Source organism: Mus caroli, unplaced genomic scaffold, assembly GCF_978045245.1.
Source record: "Mus caroli unplaced genomic scaffold, Mus_caroli_1 scaffold_15, whole genome shotgun sequence".
Classification (NCBI taxonomy): Eukaryota; Metazoa; Chordata; class Mammalia; order Rodentia; family Muridae; genus Mus; species Mus caroli.
Genome location: NW_028227270.1, coordinates 45,519,808 through 45,534,029, shown reverse-complemented (window position 1 = coordinate 45,534,029; position 14,222 = coordinate 45,519,808).

Sequence of the window (14,222 nt, the reverse complement as noted above, 5' to 3'; positions counted from 1 at the left end):
TGACCTAGCATTGGTTGACTGTCACCTGAAAACTTTTGGAATGTGTGAACTAAACAGATTTCTGGCTTCTACCAATCCAAAGGCTAAGAACACTGTCAATATCTTAATGCTATAGCAGAGACTTCCCCCACTTTTCTATAACCCTCATGCCTAATGTTTCTACCAATATTTTGGTTTGTTTGTTTTGGCTTTTTTTCTCCTGTGTCCTTGCTGCTTTTATGTCAACTTGACACAAGCTAGATTCATCTGAAAGGAGGGGCCCTCAATTGAGAAAATGCCTCCATAGTTTTAGCTATAAGGTGTTTTCTTTTTTGTTTGTTTGGTTTTGGGTTTTTGTTTGTTTTGTTCTGTTTTTTAGAGACAGGGTTTCTCTGTATAGTCCTGACTGTCCTGGAACTCACTCTGTAGACCAGGCTGGCCTCGAACTCAGAAATCCACCTGCCTCTGCCTCCCAAGTGCGGGGATTAAAGGAATGTGCCACCACCGCCCAGCATAAGGTGTTTTCTTAATTAGTGATTGCTGTGGAGAGCACCCAGCCCATGGTAGGTAGTGCCATCCCATGACTAACTGGTCTTGGGTTCTGTAAGAAATCAGGCTGACAGAAGCTGGAAAGAACCCAGATGCCTCTCAACAGAGGAATGGATACAGAAAATGTGGTACATTTACACAATGGAGTATTACTCAGCTATTAAAAAGAATGAATTTATGAAATTCCTAGGCAAATGGATGGACCTGGAGGGCATCATCCTGAGTGAGGTAACCCAATCACAAAGGAACTCACACAATATGTACTCACCGATAAGTGGATATTAGCCCAAAACTTAGGATACCCAAAATAAAAGATACAATTTGCTAAACGCATGAAACTGAAGAAGAACGAAGACCAAAGTGTGGACACTTTGCCCCTTCTTAGAATTGGGAACAAAACACCCATGGAAGGAGTTACAGAGACAAAGTTTGGAGCTGTGACAAAAGGATGGACCATCTAGAGACTGCCATATCCGGGGATCCATCCCATAATCAGCTTCCAAACGCTGACACCATTGCATACACTAGCAAGATTTTGCTGAAAGGACCCAGATAGAGCTGTCTCTTGTGAGACTATGCCGGGGTCTAGCAAACACTGAAGTGGATGCTCACAGTCAGCTATTGGATGGATCACAGGGCCCCCAATGGAGAAGCTAGAGAAAGTACCCAAGGAGCTAAAGGATCTGCAATCCTATAGGTGGAACAACAATAAGAACTAACCAGTACCCCCCCCCCCTCAGCTTGTGTCTCTAGCTGCATATGAATCAGAAGATGGCCTAGTTGGCCATCAGTGGAGAGGCCCATTGGTCGTGCAAACTTTATATGCCTCAGTACAGGAGAACGACAGGGGCAAGAAGTGGGAATGGGGGGGCCGGGGAGCAAGTGGGGGACGTTTGGGATAGCATTGGAAATGTAAATGAAATAAATACCCAATTAAAAAAAAAGAAATCAGGCTGAGCAAGCCATAGCACGCAAGCCACTTAGCAGTACCCCTCCATGATCTCGGCCTTACCTCCTCCAGGATCCTACCTTGTTTGAATTTCTGCCCTGATGTCCTTCAGTGATAAGCAGTGCTATGGAAGTAAGCCAAATAAACCCTTGTCCTCCCCCATGTTTCTTTGGTCACTGCATTTTATCACAACAATAGAAACCCTAACTGAGAAGCCTTTCCATAGACTGGGGAGATAGTTCACCTATAAAGTACTTGTATTCTAGCATGAGGACCTGAGTTAGACTCTCTGAGCCACACATGGATGAGGCAGCACACACTGTCATCCTCACACTGGGGAGGCAGAGACAAGAGAATGCTTGGGTGGGGCTCACCAGGCAGACACCCTAGGAATCATCAAGTTCCATGTTAAAGTGAGAAATCCTGTCTCAAAATCCAAGGTGGATGGTGTTCTGAGGAACTGACTTCTGGTTCCAGGTGCATACATGTATATGCACACAAACATACATACAAATAAGGAAAATACATTGGTTTATGCAACTATAATAGCTAATGAAACCATTCCCACATTGGAACATTTATTTGGGATGGCCTGTTCCCCAGCCCTGGTTACTCATATTTGGCTTAAGAATAAATTCTAATGCCGTTTGAAATTAGGACTGTGTTTTGCACATTGGACAGGGAACATTCCAAGTCTTGAAGTGTCCCTCTAACCCACAGGATAATAAAACACTGTTTGTGAAATATGTACATCTCAAGGGAGTTTACATCTGCCATCCAGATTTCATTAAGGGACATACATTCTCTTATGGCAAACATGGCACCTACAGGACTAGTCCTCCCTTTTTCCTCTCCCTTAATAAACTGTTAAATCGCATTCCTAGCTAGCCCCCAAAGTCTATTCCCTTATTTGGCCCCTGACTCATTCCTGAGACTAAACGCCAACGTCCAGCAATCCAAATTCATTATTTGGCTATACTGACTAACCTATCCAATCAGGACTTACCGACTCTTCATAGCACACACACACCCTTTTTCTTCTTTAGAAACCACTTCTGCAGAGACATCTGCTGCAGTCTTTGATCTAGAGACAAACCCTCAGATCCCCAACCCTCCTCATCCCTTCCTCATTTGTCCCTCCAGGGTGATAATCCTTGTGTGGGGAGAGCCTGGTGTCTGGCTGTGTTCTGTGCTGACTCCTAGGCTCCCTATAGGCAAACAATACTAACTCCCAAACCCTTACTGTACTCACACTCAATGCAGTATCTCTCAATGATTTTAACCACCTCAATTGCCCCTCCTAGGACACACTGAAGGTAATTGATCAACTGTATCCCATGTTGCTCCCTGGGACTGGGAATCAGGAATTTCCCAGAGGTTTTGTCCAGGTAGACCTGATGAAAGGATGACATAAACCCCATTTATCTCCATTTAAGGACCAGGCTTGATTTCAAAAAGAAGGCCATAATGTACCAGCTCCAGGAACAAACCAGAAAATCCAGAATCAAGGTCAATAAGAACAGCCTGGGGATAACAAAAATGGGGAAATACCTTATCTCAGAATGGGCCATCTGTGCTGGGCGGCCCTATTTCACCCTATGGTTAAATGTTCATGACATAGGAATGCAGACCACTGACCATCTGGGCCTCCTAGGGCCCACCAGTTACATTTTAGATTACCTAATCTTTCTAGAAAGTCCCCCAGTTCCCTACAAGAAAATCTGTGTGCCTTTGTCTGTGGTCATTTTAGAGAATGGTCGACCCCTGCATGCTGCAGAATAAACGTGCTTTGTCTTTGCATACTATCTGAGTCTGGGGTCTACCTTCAGTGATTTTTTTTTTTTTCTGACCTTTACACTGAGTCTTAAAAGGTGAAACTAAGGCTATGAAAGTCAGGAAGAGGCTGTCCCTAACAGAAGAGGTGTCAGGACAAGAAGTGATATTGGGCAGGAAAAAACATGGCTGTGTATTATTCCCTACACCTACTTAACCCTGCTCTTGTCTGTGCCCATGGAATACGGCACACCTAATAGCCTAGAGGAACTACAGCAGCTAAATAGTCGAAAGCAGCTAAATAATAGGATTAGCCGAGCTATCCTACTCCTCAGTGACTTCCTCATTAAATGAGAATTTTCTTGTTGTAAACCACAATCTTGGACCAACACATGTTAGGAGTGTGGTTGAGCAAACTAGCCTCCAAGACTGCTATCTCAGGAAGCATCAGGCTCTCTCTTAAACCTTGGCCTGCTGTTTACTGTTTTCTTCTTGCTTACAAACCCTTCTCCTTTCTACTCTGTTTCCTTGGAGTCTTCTCTTCTAATTTTGTTTGGGCAAAGATGAGTCTTTCCAGCCATCTCTATATCCAGAAACAACAAAAAGCTTCTCACCTTTATCAAGACTGGGGATACACTGGCATTCCAGGAGGGCAGAGTAAAGAGTGAGCTAGTATACAGAAGACTGGGAACACTCCCACAAAGGCCAACTGGTAGAGAGCATGTGTGGAAGAATAGCCCTCCCCACAAAGTCCATTATATTAACGTATGAGAGTCCTAGTCCTATGCAGTGTGTGCTATTGTGCTTCTAACCCTCCTCGAGCCCCAGCCTGTTCCCTTCCTCCTGGAAGTGTGCTATTTCTCAATAAACTGCTTTTGTTTCTGCTCCTATCCTTATGACTCCCTCCAATTCTGTATTTTAGGACACAAGGTCCTGGGATGTGCCCATCTGATTCTAAAACACTGGGGACTGGCAATGTTCTCAGAGTCAGAAATCTGATTTGTCTACTCAAAGTTATTCCTGATCATTACTTACATCCCACAACCTCCAGGGGTTTTCACTCTGGTGGCCTTTCTCTCTCCTCCATTGTGGCTGAAGTGGAAGCAATGCTCAAAGAATCTCACTTCATGAACTGGCAGAGGCAGCTGCCATTACTGTTTGGAAACTAGTGAGAACTTAGCAGGCTTGAAGGATGGATTCTCTCCTCATGGGCAGCTTTGAGTCCCCCCACCCCCCCCCCAACACACACACACACACCCTGTGCCTTGGAAAACACATTAATTTTACAATGAAACCAGAAATCATGACAGATAAGTAAGATGGTAGTACAGAAATTGCCCCACTTTAAAACTTAACAGTAACAAGGAAAGGACAGTTACAGATTAGACCAAAAGGAGCTTGTTGAGGCCAACAAGTTTCTCATGGTAAGCACGGCTATTTTTATAGTTGTTTGTTTGTTTGTTTGTTTCCTTGCTTGTTTGCTTGCTTGCTTGTTTGTTTTAAGTTCTTTTTGCTGTGCTCTGTAATGTGATTTCGGGAAGGAAAAAAAAACATAGGCTCTGAGCTGGGTCTCTGGCTCTGGGTGAAGATAGGAGTTAGCTGCCAGGAGGATTAAAAGCTTAGCCCAGCAAGAAGCTTTCTAGGAAAGGACAAAGGCATAATACAGCCCCTTCCCAAGAGTTAATCCAAGTAGGCCTGCCAATTGCCTGAATAGAAAGCCACGCTTACTCAGAGACTAGAAAACAGTATAAAGCCTACCTAAAGTGTAGATTGGGACAATCTGTCTGTTGTCCTGTGTTACTTCCTGAAAGTGTCTTTCTCTGAAATGGTCCTTTTGGCCATTGTATGCTCCTACACCTTACTACAAGCTCTGTAATAAACTCTATCTTCTACAATATGCTATGCCTTGCTGAATGCTTTCAAAGCTGATCACAAAAACTGTGAAGCTGAGGAGAGACCAGAACAAGGTCCCAGTAACATAATTGAGTAGTCACAGCCAGGCTCCGTGGAAAGTGCTTTAGAATTATCACCTTATACAATGCTCACCTCAAAACAGGATAGGGAGACCCAGAGAGATTAAGGCACTTGCTTGATTTGACACAGCCATAGAGTGGCAGCTACAGTCTCAGAACAAAGGCAGCCGGCATAGAAACAATGCTTGTGAGTATCTCACACGTCTCCCTTAGGCTTCTATCGAAGGAAGTCTTTTCCAGCACTGGACCCTGAAGGTACATAATATACTAGGATATTCAAATCTGTACTGGGACGTACTGAGCCAGATGTTTCTGAAGCCCACAGGGATAAGTGACTGCAGTCTCAGTTTCTAGCAGCACTTGTACACACACACACACACACCACATACACTACAGACACTCACATATGCACCATATATTACATACATACCACTCATACCACACACACTCACACACATTACACCACACACACACACCACAGATACACCACATACACACACATACCACAAACATACACACATACTATACACACACACACCACTCACACAGACAACACATGCACACACACAGAAGAGGTTATGGTAAGGATTTTCTTCATGTGCTACCCCAGCTGGTTCGAAGCCAGAAGCATGTCTGCTTTCTCTAGTTGAGCCCTTCTCAAGTGTATCACATCAGTATCTGTTCCATCAAGAGCAGCACTCTCACTGCCACCCAAGAGGTTGACACTTTTTTCCTTCACACTATATTTTGCAGTTCCCTATGTCATTAGCCCAAGAATTTTTCCTGAGTTCCAGACCTGGTAGTATGAATTAAAACAATAAAAAAAAATACCTCTTATTTTCTATATCTGAAATTATCATAAAATATTGAATGTGGTTCTCAGAATATATCCAGACATATTTAAAGCATGTAACATCTCCAATATCCTAGGAGCCCAGTCATCAGAGCTACTGCAGATCTTTACCACAGACGGTAGCACTTCCTGAGGGTACCTCTCCCACACCTTCAACTAAGAATAACCTCCTACTTTATTTTTGCCAATGGTGCAATCCAGCTCTCTAGAAACACAAATGAAGATTACAGAACTCTCTTCCTCTTTTGAGAAAACCTTCTTCCCAGCCAATTCCTCCACTGTTGTGGTGCTAACCATTCTCTGAGTACAAGAGGAGCAATTACTAAAGATGAGCAACAATAGGCAGGTGTGCTACCGTGTCAGAATGAGGCCCTATAGTCCAATGTGTCTCTAAGGCTGACTTCAAAAGTCAGCTATGAGGAACCTCAGCAGGTGTCAATATAGCAGCCACCCACTTATTCCTACCAACAGTCATGAGACTGGGGCATTCTTCAACACACAAAGTCAAGGTGCAGTCAAGTCTGTGTATCCATGGAGTCTCACCTGGGGGCACCATACTTTTGAATTCAAGATCAAATGCAGACCCTCTAATGAGAAGCTCCGCCACACTCTTGGACATGTGCTACTTTTTAAATTAATCCTGTGTTTAAATCTCTCTTAATATCTATTCTTGGGCTGTTGAGACAGCTCATTGGGTAAAGGTACTTGTAGCCAAATTTAATGACTGAAGTTTGATGCCCAGAACTCACATAATAGAAAGAGGGAATCAGCTCCCTCAAGTTGTCCTCTTACCTATACACGCATGCCCATACAACCATAAGTAAAAAATAAATAGACAGGTAGATAAATAAATAAATAAATAAATGTCAAAAATTAATCTTTTGTTAATAAACTCTAACTCTGCTTAATTTTTTTTCAGAAAGAAAGTATCTACAAATTTTCATCTTCATAATCCCTTAAATAACACAATATGGCATTTAATTTACATAACATTTGCAGTTTATTGGGTATTATAAGTAATCTAGATTTATGGGCTCCAGAAGGATAAATATAGCTTATATGCAAAAGACCATTTCATATAAGGAACTCAAATATCTATGGATTTTTGGTATCCTGGATATCCCCACAGAGACCAAGTTACCATTGTCTATAAAATGAGATTCTATGGGCAGCCTACACACAATGATGCTGGGAAAATAAAGATGAGTTTCTATCTTCATGCACAAATACAAACATTAGGGAGGTTTACCAAGGTATTTCTAGGACTTGTGGAATATGTGGCATTCCAAACCATTAGTCCCTGGGTTTTTTTTTTTTTTTTTTTTTTTTTGGATCATCTCAAATTATCTGTCTTGCCTCAGAATTAATAGTAACAGATCCCCAGGATGTGATCTCTCCTGGCATTCTGACGTCAAACATCAGAGACCAGTTTCTCCAGCTATCTCTGCAAACCAAAGCTCATCATCCTTCAGTGTTCTCTCTACAACCAACACACACACTTGGAAGTTCACTGCCCAGTTGCTGCTAGGGTGAAAACCAAAACCTCCTACACTGGAAACAGGATCGATGCTATGGTATATTTGTTAAATGAAATACAATTGCCTTAGATGCATCAGGACTATATGTATTCAAGATAAATGGTTAAAGTGAGCAAAGCAAGGAAAAAACAGAAGCTGACATGACACTGCTAAAGAAAAATGCAAAGACATTCTTCCTCCAACAGACTTGATGGGCCTATGTTGAGGTTTTGTCTTTTACTGCCTATTGTAATGCTAAGTGTGCTCTCCCAAAACCTGGAGTCTGCAAGTAGCCCCTTGGGACCCTGCCCCCAAGTTAATTCTGATCAGTTAATTCTGGGAGAAGAGAAATAGGTGGGTTTTAGGTTTCCTCTGGCTTGAGACAATAAGGAAAGGAGAGAGAGGGAGGCTGCCAGAAGGAGAATGTGCAGGAGAGGAGAAAGGAGAGCCACCATGGGTTAGCTGAGCCATAAAAACGTGGCCATGTGGGCTCACCAGTTGCAGCTAAGAGCAGCCCAGATGAGACATATTAAGTAATAACTTGGATTATAGATAGGAAGGTAGATTCTAGCAGCATGGAGGGTAGGCAGTTGCCCAGCTATTGTGCTGCATAAAACACATATTGCATAGAGACATATAAGAAATTAGTCCTGGCTTCGTTAAAAAGGAAGAACCAAGTATAGTGGGGATTGGGAAGCAGCAGGTTTTTGTGTGTATTTCCAAACAATGAGCTAGGTGCTTTAAAAGGAAAGAAGAGGAAGGAGAGGAAGGAGATGCCACTCGACCAAGAACCTCAAAGAACAAGATTCAGCTTCCCTGAAGCTGTCCTGAAGGAGTTCCCAAGAAGAAGAGAGACAAGAGGAGGAGGGAGAAGAGGAGGGGAAGGAGGAGGGAGAGAGGATCCAGTTCCTATCCCACATGAATCTAGCTGCTGGTCCATTCCAAAGCACAAACGGTCCACACTCCTCCAATTGCCCACCAAGACAAGAAGAGGGAACTAAGAAGCTGAGTCATATCTGTACAAGGAAGAGGAAGCCTCCTGCACAGTGAAAAACACCAAGCTTATGAGTTACTAAAGCTCTGTGCTTCCTATAACAGAAAGTTCTCATACATGGTGATTCTCCCAAAGAAAATGTTAAAGAAAAAAGACAGGTTGAATGGTGCTTGTTGAAACACAATTGGGAAGGTTTCCTCAGGAACATAATGATCAGTATATAAACGACTGCAAAGGTGGATATTGAAGCAGGGGAGAGACTGGGCTCAATTTCCAAATCAGAAAAGGCAGTTGAGACTCATAAACAAGGAACAAAAGAGACAGTTACTAAGTGGAAACATCAGGAAAAAGAAGAATTTGGGCTAAATTAACTGAACAGGATCCCTGCTGACGCCAGGCCAGGTGGACAGACATCATTTGGGGGGAGTGACACAGTGATTGGACATAAAGAGTCTTGCTAACCTACCTTAGCAGGATGCTCTACTACAGCTGAAGCAGAAGGAAATGCAGAGTTAGGCACAGCAGAAAGTGCTACAGTCTGACTACAGTTTGTCCAAGCAAAGATTCTCCCAGAGTCCAGTGCAGTTTTTAGCTGGGTTTACCATGCTTAGGTTGCTACATTTCAAGCTGTAGAGAGCAACTATCTCCATCAAACAGTACCTGTAGGTCACCGGTAAGTGTCCCACTATTTGGCCATAAACCTGAGAACTAAGGCCCTTGTGCCTTGCTACCAGGACAAAAATTATGCCTTTGAGTGGCTCTTTCTCTCAGAAAGAAGAGTGGCTCTTTCTCTCAGAAAGAAGAGTCTTTGGTGACAGTGTAAATGTGAAGGGGCCCCAGTAGAGAGAAGGCAGCTGGTGGTACAAAAACTGTCTAGGAGGGTCTTCTGTCAGCCAGGACAAACAGCTTTACATTTCCTCTGTGCCATGAGTGGTTTCACGGACCCATCCCTGTCCCCACTGGAGTCTCTGAACTTCTGTGCTCACTCATCCTCACCTGGGGGGGGAGGGGTGTCCCACTTACAACACCCCAAAAGTTCAATGAAGGACAGTGGCTTAAACTTTCATGAGCAAAAATGTTTTGACTAGAAGCCCATCAAACCATTTTTGTCACTCATAAATTTCTCATCTATTTGTATAAGAGTCTTTTAACTGAACTTTATACTAAGTTCTTTGGCCTTTTCTTTTTTGGCTTGAGGTTTTTTTTGTTCTTGCTGGGTTTGGGGGTTTGTTTTGCTTTGCTTTCATGGTAGAGGTGGTTTATTGGTGATGGTGGTACTGGGACCCAAACCAGGGCTTTGCCCTTGCCAGGCAAATACTCTACCACTGAGATAAATTCCAACTCACAAACCTTGTATTCTATGGAAAAGAAATGAAGTAAGTAAGTTATGACATGGGGCAATGGCGTGGCAGTAAGCGCAGTGGAAGCCCTCAGGACTAGGAAGGGCTTGCAGTGACTGCTGCTTCCTGCTAGGAAAGGCTTGCAGCAGCTGCTGTTTCATCATTGATCAGTGGCCACATCCTAAAACATATGAGGCCCTTGCTTGGTGGCAATAGGTATCTTGGATTTTCTTTTTTCTGGGGTCCATTTCTCTTACATTTTACCTTAAGCTCTTTGGTTATTTCAGGTCTATGATGTACACATGTGTCCAGTTGTTGTTTCTGGATAAGACAAGCTGTCCCCTCTAATTAAAGACTGCCGCTAAATGATTCATTTCCTTTCAGCATCTCATCTCATATTTCAAGAATTTATTTTCACAATCGCAGCTATGACTTCTGGGATTGCACATAGGCTGTTAACAAATACAAAGGAATCTCTGATGTGTTGGCAATCTCTGATGTGTTGCTTCCTTCTGCGGTTGCTGGCCTCCTGGTGGGATGGGTCTCATTTAGTGTGAGGAACTACTTGTTGCCAGTAGTCCCAAAGAAAGGCATTTGTCTCTGCCTTTTCCTTCCTCTCACTTCTAGGGCCTGAACTGGAGGTTACCCACATGCTACATCACTAAGTACTTTCCAGCCCTAGTTTTAACAGCATCTCAGTAAACTGCCCATGATGGCCTTTAACTCATTCTGTAATCCACACAGGCCTTGACTCTCCCACTCTCCAGGTATCTGAGATTATAGGCCACCCTACCAGTTTGAGCTTTAATGCTGCTTTGTACAGTTTCTGCCTTATTTTTTTCAGCCCTTCCCATATTGCTACACCTACTTAGTCATACAGGCAAGCACCTAGCAGGCTTCCTGTGGTACTGGTTTCCTGCCATGCCCACTGCTTTCTGTTCTTGCTTTTGAATCCTTGCTCGTGAAGCAGTTTTCTATTTTCATTTTTACTTTAATGTCTCCTTGTTCTGCTTTTACCACCTCTCCCTGGCTCCTTTGACTTCCTCGATAGGCTGGATCCCACAGTAGGTGTTTTGGACATGCATAAAAGTCTAGGTTACCTTGTGCCCTAAAGCTTGCATTGTGACCTCTTGTCTTGCCTATTTTTTAGCCCTGCTAAACTCCTCCTTACCTAGGACCACCCTCAAGAGGTATGGCTGCTCCTCTTGGTAAGATTAACACTGGCACTTGGTCCCCATCCCTGTCCTCCAGTTGTTCCAGCTGGTCAGCAGGCCTAGGGAAGATATGAGGTCAAGCTGCAGTTGAAACACACACTAGAAAGCGATATGTAGCTCCCCTCCTTGTAGGTTCCCTCCAACCTTCAAGAATTTTTCTCTTTGAGCCCTTACTTGGCAAGAGGCAGAAGCAGACATTTCAATGTTCTTTACCAGTCTCCACCAGCCACCTTCTCTACAACTGATTGCTCTCTGCCGAACAGAGCAGAGCAGAGCAGAGCAGAGCAGAGCAGAGCAGAGCAGAGCAGAGCAGAGCAGAGCAGAGCAGAGCAGAGCAGAGCAGAGCAGATAGCAGAGAGCAGAGAGAGCAGAGCAGAGCAGAGCAGAGCAGAGCAGAGCAGAGCAGAGCAGAGCAGATAACAGAGAGCAGAGAGAGCAGAGAGAGCAGAGCAGAGCAGAGCAGAGCAGAGCAGAGCAGAGCAGAGCAGATAACAGAGAGCAGAGAGAGCAGAGCAGAGCAGAGCAGAGCAGAGCAGAGCAGAGCTAAACCACATATGAAAGTTCCCTCGTGGCAAATATCCTCTTCCTCCATCCTTTTGTGTCCCACTCTCCCTTTAAACTATTGCTCTGTTTTTAACTCTGCTTTGTCAAGTCTCCTAAAAGCTAATCTGGCTGGAGGTGGTGGTGTGTATCATTAATCTCAGAAAAGGCAAGGCAGAGGCAGAGGCAGAGGCAGAGGCAGAGGCAGAGGCAGAGGCAGAGGCAGAGGCAGAGGCAGAGGCAGAGGCAGAGGCAGAGGCAGAGGCAGAGGCAGAGGCAGAGGCAGAGGCAGAGGCAGAGGCAGAGGCAGAGGCAGAGGCAGAGGCAGAGGCAGAGGCAGAGGCAGAGGCAGAGGCAGAGGCAGAGGCGGGCAGATCTTTTTTAATTCACGGCCTGCCTACCTAGTGAGTTCCAGGCCAGGCAGGAATGCATTGACAAGACACTGGCTCAAAAACAAAACAAACAAAATACTAGTTTGAACTGGTTTTCAATTCCCCACCTCCTCAATCCCTGCCTTCAATAAAAAACAAAACAATCATGAAGTGACTTGTGCAAATGGAAAACATTGAAAGATTGAGGATGAACAAGGAAACGTCCTACTCCATCGGTCTACTGGAGTGACAGATTAGGTTTCGGATTTCAAGACTTTCTTCAAAAATAAATAAATAAATAAAGCCCATTGGTTTTATATATTGTGTGGATATAGATATAGATGTCATAACATATATGTCTTCCACATTCCCTAACATAAACTGTCAGAGTTACACATTCTGTGCTTGTAGGCACCCATACTTGTGGAGGTGTACATGTGGAGAGTGTTGAAGTGTTCTCTGTTACTCTCCACATTCTTCCTCTGAGGGAGGATCTCTCCTTGAACTACCAGCAAGTGCCGGTGGTTCTTCTGTCTGCTCTGACCTTGGTGCCAGGGTTATAGGCATTTGAGGGACCAGACCTGACTTTTTTTTTTGTTTTGTTTTTTTGTTTTTGTTTTTTTGAGACAGGGTTTCTCTGTATAGCCCTGGATGTCCTGGAACTCACTTTGCAGACCAGGCTGGCCTTGAACTCAGAAATCTGCCTGCCTCTCAGACCTGACTTTTGACATGAGAGCTAGAACCTGAACTCTAGCACTTATACTTGGACCTCAGTAAGCCATTCCTCTATCTACCTACATAGTTTACTTGATAAATACATCACTTAAAGTTTTATATCTTGAATATCTTTCATAGTCAGTATATCCAGATACAATGTAGTATTTTTAATGTCTTCAAAGTAGCCATATAGGTTTTCCCTGATTTGTGTAATCAGTTCCATATTCAAGAGATGTTTGGGTCAGCCTCAATTTTAAGATTGTTTTAATATTCTTATTACAAAGAATCCCATAGAGAAGCTGTGTTCAACAATTCTAGTACACTGGTGACATTCCGTGTCTTTGCACTTTGAAGCACATTCCTTCTTGCCCTGCCTCCTCATAGATCTTATTATGGCACGTATTTGATTACTCGGTCTTAAAAGGGATGGATTTCCCTGAACAAATCTTTGCAGAAGGTCTGGGGAAAAAGCCAAGGTCACCAGAATCCCAACCTTCTCGGACATTTCCATGACTCAGTTCGTCAATAAGAGATACCATTAAGCAGCAAGACTCTCGCGCAGAGGGCAAAAATACTGTTCAAAGGTGTGGTTCTTCATGACAACCATTCACCCCTCAGAAAACTCACATTTCCTCTAAGTCATCATCTCTAGGTCTTTCCACCTCTGGTCAGCAGGCCTAGGACATCTGATATGAAGACAAACTGCAGTTGAAACACACACTAGAAAGCGACATGTAGCTCCCCTCCTTGTAGATACTCTCCAACCTTCAAGAATCTTTCTCTTTGAGCCCTTACTTGGCAAGAGGCAGAAGCACACATTTCAATGTTCTTTACCAGGCCAAGTAGGGCAGGAGGGTGGGAAAGTGTGCTAATGGCCATGGGGTTAGCTCTGTTATGTCACAACACACATATGCTTGCCTACAATGCAATCTTATGGAATCATTTTCTCAATAGAGGTGTCCTCTTCTCAGGTGACTTTAGTTCGTGTCAAGTTAGTATAAAACTAGCCAGCACAGTAGTTAAGAGCCTTACTACTCTTCCAGAGGGCCTGAATTTTGTTCCTAGCACTCACATAGTAATTGGCTCACAACCACTGTAACTGAGGTTTCAGAGGATTCAACAGCTCTCTACTGACCTCCAAGGGCACCAGAAATACACGTGGTGCACTATACATGCTAAAGAGACAGGAGAAATAAGTATTCCTTTAATGAAATAACATAGTTTTCACATGCCTGCAAGTTTTTCTGAATCACTCAGAAAAGATCAGTTTTCCCCTCCCTCTGTCTCTGTTCTAAGCATGCTTCTTCAATGTGGCTGCTTAGGTGCCCTGCATGCAGTTCTACTGTGCAGCCAACCTCGATGCTGTCTTAGCTTTTCACTTCTCTCCTTACTCCTGTGCAACTGCCAAGACTGTCAGCTTGCTAGCCTGAGGTATTTCTTTAGAACTTCACTA